This window comes from Pinus tabuliformis, chromosome 4_1 (genome assembly GCF_031772625.1).
Source record: "Pinus tabuliformis cultivar Carrire ecotype Pingquan chromosome 4_1, CPIR1, whole genome shotgun sequence".
NCBI classification, from domain to species: domain Eukaryota; kingdom Viridiplantae; phylum Streptophyta; class Pinopsida; order Pinales; family Pinaceae; genus Pinus; species Pinus tabuliformis.
In genome coordinates, this window is record NC_142303.1 from 336,397,299 (window position 1) to 336,412,237 (window position 14,939).

Here is a 14,939-nt window from a genome sequence, read left to right on the forward strand (position 1 = left end):
CAATTCCATGTGAATGTCTCGAATTGGGAATGATCGCTTTAATTGATCAATAGGAAACATAGACATATATTCCAAGGTTGTGCATTTTGATTGTGGCCTACAGTCATTGTTGAGGGGATTTCACTTATAAATTATATATGTCTTGTTAATGCCTTGTGGCTATGGTGTTTGAAAACATGATCAAAGTGGCGTGGCATGGCATGGAAGGTTGCTTGATTCTATCAAAGAATGGGTAGATCGGTTGAGTGTTGGTTTTTTAACTCTTAATATAAACATAATTGTTTGGTTGGCCTCACATACAGGAGACTAGGTTGGCTCTTTTGTTGAGCACTGATCATGAGTACACCATAAGAAAATAAGCAAAGCCTTGAAATCTAGATGTACAAATATATTCATTCATGGCAATGAATTTGTACAAAAATAAGAGAAAATATGATTAGAATTTCTGCAATAAGGTTTTTAATGTTTCTAGAGATTACAAAATTTTAATACAACAAAAAAAAAATCGAATACAACAAAAACCTTGGTTGTAAATGTTCTGACAAGAAGGAATCTTCATTGGTATACTTTGTAGATATCAAACCAGAATGTAAGTTTAACTCGGATGAGCACATGTAGTCCTAATAGTATAATGTGGGTCTGCTCCCAACAAATTGCCCATACAAAACCAAATACTCTAGCCCAACTCCATACTCTATTTCCAGACATTCATAAACTGCTTCTATGTTTGTATAGGTGTGGTGCTTAGTAGGTTGTAAAAAGCAAAAAGCTATATCAAAAACTTGAGCTTCAACTTTATGCAGATAAATCATAAAACAAGTGCAAGTAACAAGAGAAAATAACCATGCTACCATAATCAAGCTATTGAATCACACATGGCATGATAATTATAGTGATTATGCCAGTTGAATCTATCAAGAGGTGCCAAACAGAGTTTTTACAAATTGATTGCAAATGGACAACTATGACAAATTTTAATCTCTAGGCTATTCAGACTCCTTAGGGCATCAAATAGGGTTATTATGAAGACAAGTAAGTTATCGATTTTTAGTGTCCATTAAGCTACCAATAGGTTAGTCCAAAATCAAACAATAGATATATATATATATATATATATATTGAAAACTAGATTAAGCAGAAAAACAGAATCATTTTTCTTGTGAAAATAGCAACAATTAATACATCTTTTGGCACACCCAAAAGACTACTAGAAATTTGTTTAATAGCAAAGAAAGAATGTCCCTGGGGGGCAACTCAATTGGTTAATCCGAGAATTGTGAAATCATTGAAACTCAAAAGACCCAAGTTCAAATCCCCCCTGTTGTTACCCGGGCTAAGGGGAGGAGGACATATCGTAGTCCCCCAGAGGTTTACTGGTAGTTACGTGTGAAGCGGGTTGTTAGGTTCCTCTAGGTCACAAAAAAAAAAAATAGCAAATAAAGCACTGGAATTCTTTACAAACCCAATGATCTTCTTTTTCCTTGAGCCATGAAATTAAAGAATCATTTTTCCCTCAAGATAATCCTTACTGAATACATGTATGCATGGTGCAATCTAAGTGAAAAAAAAAAACACAAAATTCCACCAAAAGTAAAACAGAGGTGCTGCATAAAAGTAAATTATCTTACTAGCGGAAGCTCTATATCCTAAATAATCATAACTGCACAAAAGAAATCCATCATAACAAGCCTTTGAAAACCGATTCAACAGCTCCAATGTATAATAATTTCAAACATCAACATGTTCCCCAAATTCATAAAAATAAAACCAACTTAATAAAATGTATAATAATTTCAAACATGATCAAATAGTCGTTCACACATTCCCTACCAAAAAAACTATAAATAGATGTACACTTGGTAAATACATTTGCATAGCAAAAGGGTGTAAATAAAATTATAAATAAATGAAAGGTATGCATTTGGTTTTTAATTTTCATGTAATATTGGTCAGTGAGTGGAATCGCACTTGTCCTTAGTTGGAAAGAGATCCATGTTGTGTTTTGCATGGGAATACCCATGTTGTCACCTAGTAAATGAGCCCATTAATGCATTTGACTCCTCGTCCTCTCCTGGGAAAATGTTTGATGGCAGGGTTGTTTATTCACATTGATTTTCGGAAACAACCTCCAACCTTTTAATTGTGCATCAAAATATGGTGGATTCTATGAATTTGCTCTCATATACAAGGATAACCTCCAGGGTTTCAACAGAGGATCAAAATCTGGTCACTTCCATGAATTTTATCTCAGTGACAGGAGGTTGTCCAGGTGATGTCAATTGTGCAATACTAGAATCTGGGGGCAGTGAGAGTGTCCAATGTAGATATCATCGGGGTTAAAGCAAGCAAAGCTTTGAACTATACGTGCAAGTGAGAGAGTATTTTTCCAGCTGATCAATTTGCTTAAGTTTTCTTTTCCATCATCCCTAGGCTTCATGAATTCTGCAGCTTTTCTTCGAGCTACTCAGTAGAAAACAAAAGTACAATTGTTGAGGATACTTATTTAGGAATTCTATGAAGTCATGGAAATTGGGGTTGTAGGAGGTGTAGATGAAGGAAGCAGATAGCTCACAAGCCTCCCAAAAAGCTACCCAAAATTTATTCTTGTGCTATTGAAAAATCCATTCCCTCCCCAGTAGCAAGGGCAGAAGAGAACCTGTACTCCTTTGCCTCTTCAGATTACAATTAATATGCTTGGTTTTATGCTTCTTTAATCCAACTACTTCACTACTCTGTCCCTGATTGGAAACCCTGGTTCAGCGTTGGTATGTCTTTAAAGAACAGAAAATTTTATTTAATTTAGCTTTCTGTGGGCAATTATAATTTCTATATTTCTTTTAATTTAGCTTTATGTGGGAAATTATAATTTATGTGGGGAATGTAGAGGAGAAAGACGAGTTTATGTTCAGTAATCTGGTTTTATGAATCTTCTCGTCTTAGGCATTGTCTGAGGATCTAGGGTACCCCATCATCACCGTTGGAGAGGACACTAAAATGACTTTTGTATGCAAAGGTAAGTAGGGGAATAACTTATGCAGGAGAATCTGGCACTCCTCATTAAAGAGGAATCCAAAGCGGACGAAGCAAGGAGGACGTGGACCATCAAGCAAAATAGGGGATAATTCTGTTTAAAATAGAGAAAATGATGGAGCGGATAAAGTCTCTCGAAGACTTAATTCAATGTAATTTTCCACATATGCATGTATGCATACAGGGAGAATTAAGGGTAGTTGAGTAATTGTGGGGAGAAATTGTGCATCTTAAATGATCCACGACTGTTGTAATCTCTTATAAAAAGATAAGCCTCTGTGTGTGATAGAGATAGAGAGTAATAGACAAAAACCTGTGAAAACAGAGTATTCCCAATGTAGTCGAGAGGATAACTGTTACTAAGGTTGAAATGCCTTAGCATGTAACTATGTCGTGTATAATAGAAAGTGTGTGTTTAAGTGTGCATCTGTGTGTTATGTAATTATGCCTTTTTCAATTATGTTATGTATATGTGCGTTGAGAGCTTGAATCCCAGTTGTGAGTGTGTTGATCGACCATTGATCACTGAAGGATCGATGGTGATCCAAAGATATATATTAATGAATGTTGTGTGTGTCGTAGCAGAGCATGGCAGAGAACTGTGTTTAACACAGAAATCCATCAAAAGAAGTGTGAAGGGTTGAAGAATGAATGCACAGGAGTCATATCGCGTCGGTGAAGTCATTTGACATAGTTTTGGTTCCACGAACGTAAATCCAACTTACACTAAGATTTAGCGCAAAACACAGTCGGATTTGGAAATCCGGACTTGAAATTTTATAGACAGGAACCTATACCCTTATCGGGTCCGTAAGGCTTTATCGCATCGGTGAAAGGCCCTGGTTATTAACGGAACCAGCCATGGGGCGATTGCGATGATGTGATAGATCATGAACCATCGGATCGAGATTCAAATCAATGGTCCAGATCTAATCGATAATCGCATATCGAGGCAATCAAGGGACAGTGCAATGGCAGACTATGGAACACCGATAGTGCGATGGCCGAAATAGCGATACCCCGATAGTGATAAAGTGGCGATCAGAGATCAGAGCAATCGCTTATCGGAGGTCGAAGGAGTGGCGCGGTGGAAAGTCTAGTGATGAACGGAACCACCGATATTTATAGAAGCAGATGGATAATATTTGAGATCTGGCTTTGTGTTCTGGAGGAGATTTTCCGTTGTATTTCCTTTTTTCTCGTGTATTCCGATATATGTATTGTCCTGGGGTTTTTAACGTAAAGGAGCAATGTAATGCTCCCGATAGTATAAAAGGCTCCGACATGTTATATGGTCACGGTTTAAAGGCTAAAGGCCTCAATAATGCTTCCAATAGATTTGTGGGCCCATAACCCACAGGTCTAGGATCGATTATTTGTAAATGAAAGGGGATTTTACCTAACCCCAAGATCCCTTCTCATCAATAACCCAATTTCGAGCAAGAATTGAAATGTCGATATCCTGATTTCTGGTCCAAGTTTTGGATTATTGGCCTATGAATGATCTTCTTATCCCAGGCATAGCAGCAACTAACCATGTTGTGATGGATGGGTCTTTGCTATCTGTGAGACCTAGTAGGAATAGGTATGGAATGTGAATCATAGCCCCATGTTTGGGTTGAACCAACGACCGAATATTGAGTTAGTGTGTGTTTATCTTTATGTATTTAAACTTGAATGTGAAAAATACAATTGCACTCTGTCCAATTTTGCGTGCCTTTGTGTTAGCTTCAGAAAGGTTGGTCCGGCTTACCCCATCAGTAGCGAGATGATAATAGCAATGAAAATATCAGTAACAGGAATAGGAAGGGGGGGCAGAAGCACCAGGTAGACTCGTTGCCTACCAAGTAAGGTTGCCCTACCAGCTACCTCATGCCAAGCCATTGTTGAGAAATGGCAACAAGAAATTCCACTTTAATTTGTCCTTGAATTAAACTTTGAATTAAATTCGAATTCTATTCTCATAGCAACTTAAAATAGTTAAATTTACTTAACTTAGGAAATTCGAGTTGGAAGTCTTTTGGAAGTCATGTATATGTTCTTCCTACTTTGTATGAGTCTAGCGTGAGTTAATTATGAGTTGTAAAATATAAGACTCAGTTTCATGAGTCAGTTCAATTAATTAGTTCTCAAACTAATTGACAGAGCTAATAGTGAGTTAACAATCAGTGGTGACACTGATTGTTACACAAAATTTTGTCACTGTCCCTATACTCCCTGTTCCTTGATCCTAGAGGACCTCTACAGTGAACCCTGCATGCTTTGACTTCATCGAGAAACTCCCATTATGTCCCTCTTCATGAGCAGATCATTTCCCTTTTGTACCATTTCCCCTGAAACTTCTGTTTTGCCCAATTTACAAGATCAGTGCTAATGGCCTTTGTCTCCCCCGTACCGATGTGCAGAGATTAGCACTATTCCTTGTGTTGATCGGTGTGACTAAGCTGTGTTCCAATCGCACCAGTCCTGTTATGGAAAGTTTTTAAAATTAGAGCCTAAGCTTCCATCTCTAGAAGCTTCGTAACAGAATTCTGGTAAATGGTTTGGCTGGATGGGGTTGAGGATGATAGTTTAGGCTCCTTTCCCCTATAATTATGGAACTACCTCAAGGGATAAGTCCTTCTCCCATGAGAAGTGGATCCATCTCCCATCCATCTTTCCTATATAAACCTCCCTTCTTCCCAAGCACAAGCTAGTTAGAGTGTTGGTTGAGTGTGAGTATACTATTTTGATTTGACAAGAAAGCTATTACTAGTTGTAGCCATCTAGTTGTGTGAGGGAGAAGTGTGTTTGGTTTGGAGTGAAGCCTAAACGGAAGAGTCTTTAAACTATTGTTGTTTGAAGTCATCATGAAGTGCTAACAGAAGTGTGTGGGAACCTGGTCTTGTCAGAGGAAGGCTACGATGTCAAGACGAACGGTTGTAATCTCTCTTTGATATTAATATATGCAACTATCGATTGATTTCCTACATGTTTTGTAATATTACATATTCATGTCTTGATGCTTCTTGACTCATTAAGTAGGTTGAATTGCAATTTGTCTATTATTATGTTTGTGTGTTGTTGTTGTTTACTTGTTTCAAGAGCTTGAAGAAGGAAGCGAGAGATTGCTGGAGCGAGCAAGTGAGGACATCATCAAGCAGGATAAGCAACCAAGAGGTAGGCCCTCTTGATTGATTCTAACCTAAGGAAATCTTCCATAGAATGTACCTGTTGTGGCTAGACCCATTATCGGGCTAGAGGAATTCGTTCAGGTCCGCACTTATAATTTTACGTCACCACACTAATGAACTCCACCAGTGCTACTCTAGTTAACTGAATATTTACTCATCAGAAACTCATGCATGCCGATTCTAAGAAAGACCTAATTGAGACTAGAGTGCAGGGACAATGTACTATTTGTTTTATATTTTCTGAGTTGCATTGATAGTGCATGTAATCAGGAACTAATCCTTGAAAAGATTGCACAGTGAGGATTTCCCTTTAAATACGGGCTAATTCCCTCAAGAATTGAGCAAAGAATTAGAAGCTTGGAGGCTTGGAAATTTGGCTAAGTATTGGCCAAAGGAAGTCATCAGGCGGAGGATAGGAAATACTTGTGCAGTTTAAGCTCAAGGTTGAGCAGAGCATATTGTATTTATCCAAATTCTTTGACCAAGGTTGCAAGGAAATAGGAGGCTTGGAGAGTAGAGAAGAGGCCTAGATTTGGCTTGAGCTTGCTTGTGAGCTAGAGATTGATTTTACTACGTGCTGAAATTATACGCTGTTGAATGTATACGCTGCTCATGGTATTTTTTTTAATGTTGGCCTGCTCCACATATACACAGTTGACATGGTATACGAAGCTCCTTGGAAAAAGCACCGTACACATGCCATTTTGGGACTTTAAACACTTTATTCAAAGCCAGATAAAGTAATCAGTCCGTTGGGAGGAGGAAGGTCTTTGTAAAACATAGAATCTGCTCCAACCTAAATGAAACATGTGTTAGGTACGATAATGAATGCGTGCCCTATATATTTTTTCCAGAGTGAAAGATAAACACAATGTAGTTGATTTACATTGGCTTGTCAGTGTAGTTTTTGCAGCAGCGACTGTTGTGAGGAGCTATAGGATGAAATGTCGTGCCCGTACTGGGTAAGCAAACAACAAAATTTGGCGTTTTCTTGCTTCCTGTACAGTGGAGAATAGGGTGTGGGAGAGAGATTTAGAACAGAGTTTTGACACTGATGAATGTAAAACAGGGTGCTGATTGGCTTTGCATTATTGTTTAACAATCTGCACTAAGAGTCAAAAGTTTTTAAATTGTAATTTTTTTACCACCAGAAGTACAATTTTACTGTATATTGGCAGAAGTATTTTTCTATCAGCAGAAGTATTTTTACAGTATGCATTCAATCATATCCATAGTGGGCATAGTTCTCACTAGCAAGGAGAACTATCCTGAATGGTCCCGGATGATAAAACACACCCTCATTTTCAATGAGTTGTGGAAAGGAGTGTGTGTCGGAGACGGAGACAATGAACCAATACAACCTACCTCAAATAAAGAGCACATCATTTGGAAAAACAAGAACAGCAAAGCTTATGCATTAATCACAACATCTGTAAATGAAGAGGTGAGTCGCCATATTTTGTCATATTCAACTACCTTTGAAGCCTTACAAAAGCTGAAAGAACTCTATGACTCACATTCTGCACTTGAAGTTGTTCAACTCATGATTAAACTCTTCACTCTTGAACTGAAAAATAATGATCCTCTTGCTCTTGCATCTGAAGTAAATTCTATAATGCATGATATCAAATCCACTAAGGTTGAATTGGATATTCCTCTTATCACTTTTCTCAAGGCACTTTATCCTACTTACTCCAATTATCTTGAGTCATTGCAAGCAAATGGAAATCTCAAAGATATCACCTTTGACTCTCTTGTGAAAAAGTTTGTTGAAAGAGAGAAAGCTTTTGGAAATAAGACAGCCCCTGAATCTTCTGAAGAGGTTGTGTGCCTTGCTCATAAAGAAAAGCATCCTACTCAAGATTCTTCAAGAGGAAGAGGTGGTCGAAGAGGAAGAGGAAGATATTTCAGAGGCAGGGGGGGCAAACATTCTCAAGGAGAAAAGGCATATTTGCACTGCATTCGCTGCAAAAGAAATGGATCACATGATGCCTCTACATGCAAGCTACCATGGGACAAAATTGAGCAGAAAAGAAACCAACAGAAAGGTAAAACTGATGATACAGACAAAGGTAAAGCACCTAAATCCGCTCACTATGTTGTGGAGCAATGTAATATTGGAGTAAATGAAGATTTATTTAATGCTTCACTTGCTTCTTGGAAAAATGATTGGTTGCTTGATTCAGGAGCAACCTGCCACATGACTCATAGAAAATAATTTTTTGAAGAATTTACTGACAATTTTGATGGAGCAGTATACTTTGCAGACCAATCAAAAATCAAGCCATCAGGGCTTGGCACAATCAGGCTTAAACCTCTTGGTCTTCCAGACATTCTTCTGCATCATGTTCTATATCTCCCACAGCTCAAGAGAAACTTGTTGTCCTTAGTCCACATCCGCCAGCAAGGTCACTCCATTCATATGTTTGATGGCAAGCTTGAGGTAAGAAAAGCATCTGACCACTCACTTGTCATGAGGGGAATAGAAGAAGAAAGACTTCTCAAGCTGCAAGGAACCTCTGCTCATGCACAACATTTCTCATACAATTCTCATCATGAAGAAGGTACACTTCCATCAAGTTTATTATGGCATGCTAGATTTGGACATTTGAACTATGACAGCCTCCGCTTGTTGAAGAAAAATGGTGTTGCTGGTTTGCCTACAATTCCTAGGAAATTTAAGCAATGTGATGCTTGTATTCTAGGAAAGCATAGCAAACAGTCTTTTCATGATTCACATTCAAGAGCACATAGAAAACTTGAACTCATTCATTCAGATTTATGTGGTCCAATGCCTATTCCTTTTGCAAATGGAAACAAATATATAATTACATTTATTGTTGACTACACCAGAATGTGTTGGGTTTATTTATTAAAGAACAAATATGATGCTTTTCAAACATCCAAGAACTTTCATAAATGGATTGAAAATGATGCACAATCTCATATTGGGTCTATTCACACTGATAATGGAAAAGAATACACATCAAATGAATTTGAAAACTATCTTCACCAACATGGGATCAAACATCAAACAACTGTGCCTTATAATCCACAACAGAATGGTGTAGCTGAAAGAATGAATAGGACAATCTTAAATATAGTACGATCCATGCTCTTCTGCAAAAATGTAAAGATAATGTTTTGGGCTGATGTTGTTCTATGTGCTACATATATAAAGAATAGATATCCATCTAATGCTATTAGAAACAAGACTGCTTATGAAATGTGGTATGGGCATGTTCCTTCAGTAAAGCATCTCAGGGTCTTTGGTTCCACCTGTTATGCCTTGATACCAAAGGTACATAGAAACAAACTTGGTGCATGAAGTCATAAGTGTATCTTCCTGGGGTATTCAAACACCTCCAAAGCATATCGTCTCTATGATGAAGTAAATAAAAAGTTTGTTGTATCTAGAGATGTAATTTTTCTTGAATCATCCAAAACTGACAATGTTGTTGAGCGGTAACTTGATTGCTTGGATAGATTCGCAAAAGCAAAATCATTTCAAGAATTTGATAATCAGATTCCACATCTTAAAGGGGGGATTCCTATACTAGATCAACATGTGGAATCTTCTTCTGAGGAACACTCTCCCCCGCATGAAACTCCAACAACAGATGATGCTTTAAGTGATGTGATTGATAGAATTGGGAGACTCAATCTTGATTCAGTCCCAACTCAATCAACAGAACAGACTGGACCATCTAAGAAAGGTCCCCCAAAGTGGCTGACAAAGGCACTTGAAAGTGTTCATCCTGATGAGGTTGGAAAGACAGGAACTAGAAATTCAAACCGGAAAAATGGAGGTGATGTAGATAACTCTAATTCACCTGTTGATATGGATGTTTCTTATGATTGTGAATTGAACTTGTCTACAGATTTTGAACCAACTTCCTTCAAAGAAGTTGCTTCTGATGATGAATGGAAAGAAGCGATGCAAAAGGAGTATGATGCCCTCATAAAGAATGGCACTTGGAAGCTGGTTGATCCCCCATTAGGAACCAAACCAATTGGCTGCAAGTGGTTCTACAAGAACAAGTATAAAGTTGATGGCTCACTTGACAAGCACAAAGCTAGGCTTGTGGCAAAAGGTTTTGCATAGAAGGAAGGGGTTGATTATGAGGATACTTTTCCCCCACAGCAAAATGGGCTACCATCCGGACAATCTTTGCACTAGCAGCTCAAAATGGTTGGAAAGTCCAAATGGATATAAAAACTGCTTTCTTAAATGGAGATCTAAAAGAGAATGTTTTTATGTCTCGGCCTGAAGGATTTGTTGTGAAAGGACATGAACATAAATTATGCAAACTTGTGAAGTCCTTATATGGCCTCAAATAAGCACCGCGAGCCTGGTATGAAAAACTAACTGAGCATCTTCTGAAACTCAATTTCAAACATTATGATCTTGATGATGCAACTTTATTTATCAAGAAAGTTGGCAAAACAGTTGTATATCTTGTGGTATATGTAGATGATCTTTTGATGACAGGGAACAATGAAAGCTACACTGCATCTATAAAGAAGGAATTGGAGAAAAGTTTTGAAATGACTGATTTGGGCTATGTTCATTACTATCTTGGCATTGAAGTAACCCAACATCTGAAGTCCATATTTCTTTCTTAAAAGAAATACATTGAAGATCTGTTGAACAGGTTGGCATGACAGAATGCAATCCTCTTACTACTCCAGTGGAACAAAACTTAAAGCTCACATCTATTGAAGGAAAAGAATTTGAGGACACAACAAAGTATAGACATCTTGTGGGAAGTCTCAACTACCTAACTACTACCAGACCGGACATTTCATTTGTTGTTGGAATCCTCTCCAGGTTTATGCAAAATCCTTGTGAGGGACATTGGTCTGCTGCAAAAAGAGTTCTACGGTACTTGAAGGGAACTCAAGACTTTGGAATCATGTATACACAGGTGGACGACTTCAGCTTGATTGGATACTCTAATTCAGACTTCGATGGAGACAAAGAAACTGGGGTATCTACTTCAGGATATGCTATGAGTCTTGGATCAAGAGCTGTCTCCTGGAGATCACGCAAACAATTAGTTCCAGCAAATTCCACAACAGAAGCAGAATACGTGGCAGCAGTTGAAGCAACAAAAGAAATTGTGTGGCTCAAGAAAATTCTTAAAGATTTGCAAGTAAAACAAGTACAATCAACTCCACTCACGATTGACAATACCTCTGCAATAAAGTTGGCCAAGAATCCAAAGTTCCATGATCGAACAAAGCACATCAATACTAAATATCATCTAATTCGACATCATGTTGAGGCCAAAACAATCCATCTCTGTCATTGTTCCACAAATGAGCAAATTGCAGACATCTTCACCAAAGCGCTTGGAAGAGAAAAGCCTGAACGATTCAGAATGATGCTTGGACTCACCAACATCTCTTCGGATTAAGGGGGGGAATGTTGACACCCTATCCTCATGATTAGGTGAATATAATGTAAATAGATAAATAATTAATATGAACAGTCATCGGGAGATGAACTAAACAGTCTCTCCCTCATGTATTTAATGAAGACCTACCTAAAGGAATAAACACGAATCAATTTTTGGTTGAGGAGTTACTTCCTGGTCTGACGGTTCTTGTGAGAACAAGCATTGTATTATCATCTTGGATTTCTGATTAATGCAATACATATAGTGGGGTTTTGAGTTGTGGCTTCCCCAGATACTTATTGTGTTATGTGTCATTGATTTGTCTTCCTCTTGTCAATTATTGTTTTCTTGATCTTTATGTGCTTCCGCTCTAAAGAGTATAAGTAGATTCGTGTCTCTTGTTTTAGTAGATTACATGAGCTTGTGAATCCACAAGATTTTCTACAATGATTGCCACCTACCTAGCTGACCATTGTGTTGTTATGCTTATGGCTTTCCTCAGTCAATAAAGAATCAATTCATTCAGTCTCGTACCTTAGATCTGGGTAGGCAAGAGATATATTATAGTCAGTCATCCAAATATGAACACTGATGTCACTGAAATCGCATGGAAATTTAAAAACAGAGAATATCTTCATGGAAATTTAAAAACAAAACATAGAAATAACATATGTGGTCTAAGAATAAAGAAATTAACAAGAAGTTTGTATACAAATTTTCTAGATCAATTTTTTTTGTATCTTTAATTCTATGTCAAAAAATTCCATCAAATTTGATATATATCAACTAAATTATTATATGACTAGTTCAACTCGACTAGTTTTTATGCAAACATGTGACTGATATAATTCAATTAATTCAACTCAGTTAGTGTTAACACAAAATTGCACTTACTAATAATTTTCTTAGTAGTAGTTTTTTTCTTAAACAAGTCCCTCTGCATAATTATATCTGCAGGAAGTAGGAGACCTTTATCTTAATTCTGACATATTTGTATATGTATGAATTATTTATGTAGGAAGCAGAAGAAACAATGTTGGAAGGGGAATATGAAAGGAAGTAGAATAAACAATGCAAAATGAAGCAAAAGAAGTGTATATCTACAAAAAGTAGAAGCAACCGTGTGGAAGAAGGGTTTTCTTTCTAGAATACAAGTGTCCTCATAAAACAACAAGTGTCTTCCTAATAAAATGAGATATATGATACATATTTTTGAGATATCAATTTTTGAGAATCAAAAGAATTAAACATTAAATATTTCAGAACTAATGCTAGTATTAGTTCTTTAACATCAAACTTCATGATGTGGGATGAAAAGCAATTCCTCATTAGTAGCCAATGGTCATCAATCCATTCAGTAGGGAAATCATGCAAATTGAAGAAGCATAAAGCTTATGCTCATATTGCCGCGAGAACAGAACAACAGGGTCAGCTACCTAGCCAACCCTAGAATTACATGTCGTATTGTTCATTATATTTAGGTAGAGCCCCATTACCTTTTCTTAAAGGTAAAAGTGATGAAGACAACAATGGCTGTTTGGTGGCTGGTTTCGCATGGTCCTTTACGAGTTGGCCCTTGACAAGTCTTTCCCCCCCCCACCTCATGCAAGGAGCTTTACTTCCTCGATCCATAGTAGTGCCGGAACCTCATAGCATTAGTTCTTTAACATCAAACTTCATTTAATGTTTTAAATGGTTCCTAACTATGGCTTCATATCACCTAAATGAGGCCAAATAAGATCTCAAAAAATTTGATAAGATAAAAAAGCTATTTAGCGAGCCATGAAAATTATTAATTTTTTAATATGAAAAACAAAACCAAAAAAAGAAAAAGCCTTCATAGGTTTCAAATTAATATGCGCTTTAAAAAAATGGTTACAAGAGCCCCGCAGCGCGGAAGGGACAGGGACTAATAAGAGAGGGCATGTGAAACCTTTGTAACGGTTGGAACCAAAAATCCATTTGAAGGCACCCTAGTCGGCCCATGATCAAGTCTTGACAATTATAAAACCCCTGTCAATGGTAAAAGGGGCATCGGCGAACAATGAAGGAGCTGACGATTACAAACGTAGAGCAGCATTGAAATTTTCGGAGATTTATTTGGTATTTTTTTAAGTGTTTATGTGGTGTAACTAGCGAATTTCAACCCCAAAATCTGTAGAACAGAAGAATCTAGTAATTTAGGTTTTCTTCTATCTTAACAATGGCGTCAATCAACCACCTGATGAGACCTATTTATCGCATGGGTTATTCCACTTTGGCTTCCCAGAAACCCTCAAATCAATCAAAGGTATGGATCAAAGGTCACGGAGCCAGGCGCTTAAGGGAGATCCCAAAGGAATTGATATGCAGTAGGTTTTTTTGGGTTGCCCCGGTGTTGGTAAAGGAACTTATGCTAGCCGACTTTACCAATTTTTGGGCATTCCTCATATCGCAACAGGGGAGCTTCTAAGAGAGGAGCTTGCCCAGTCTGGGCCTTCTGCAACCGAGCTGGCAAGTATTGTAAATCAAGGGAAACTGGTACCAGATGAGATCATTGTTAATCTATTATCAAGGCATCTTGAAAAAAATGTTGTGAAGGGTGAGCCAGGGTTTATTCTTGATGGGTTTCCAAGAACCAGAAGACAAGCTGAGATTCTAGAAAAAGTAACAGAAATCGATGTGGCTGTCAACCTCAAGCTCTGAGAAGATGTGTTGCTTCAAAGTGTGTTGATTCCCAGCTGAAATAAACCTAACAAGTAAAGACTATGTGTGGAACCAGAAACTCGATTACGAAAGTGTCCTCTTCAGATGTCGATCCTACTTTGAGACAGGGCATCTAGCCAAAAATTGCCCAAAAGCCTCCCAGAAAAATTCTGTTAGAAACAACCACCACAGATCTACATGGTGGGAAGGAGCACCAAAAAAACACTACACTGTCATCAAAGAAGAATACTCTAGAGAAAACTCTAAATCACAAGAAATCGGGCAGGAAAGAAACAACTCTCAAGACAGGTAGGGAGAAATCCCCACCCAACAAATCAACAATTATGAGGATTCGACTGCACAAAATAAATCTTCATTTAACAGCAAAGCAGATCTCCTAGACCAAACTTCTTCTCCGACTATCTTCAAAAGGACGAACATAATAAATCGCGAAGCTAAGACACCAATGTCCCAAGAACAAAAAGAGATGAAGGGGATGCAAGATAAAGGAAGTTGGAAGACCGCAGAGAAAAAAAAGAAAGCTACAGCACCAATCTCGCTAAGAAAGACGAGGAGCCAAATAATTAAAAACTAAGAAAATTATAGGTCTGATAGACCAATTTGATCTCAGTGGACATTAACCATCATC

General features: G+C 37.7%; 1 pseudogene; it reads left to right on the top strand.

The window, feature by feature from the left end:
- The first annotated feature begins 13,808 nt into the window (after positions 1–13,808).
- Positions 13,809–14,329, top strand: LOC149175648 (adenylate kinase pseudogene; annotated as a pseudogene).
- Positions 14,330–14,939: the final 610 nt, after the last annotated feature.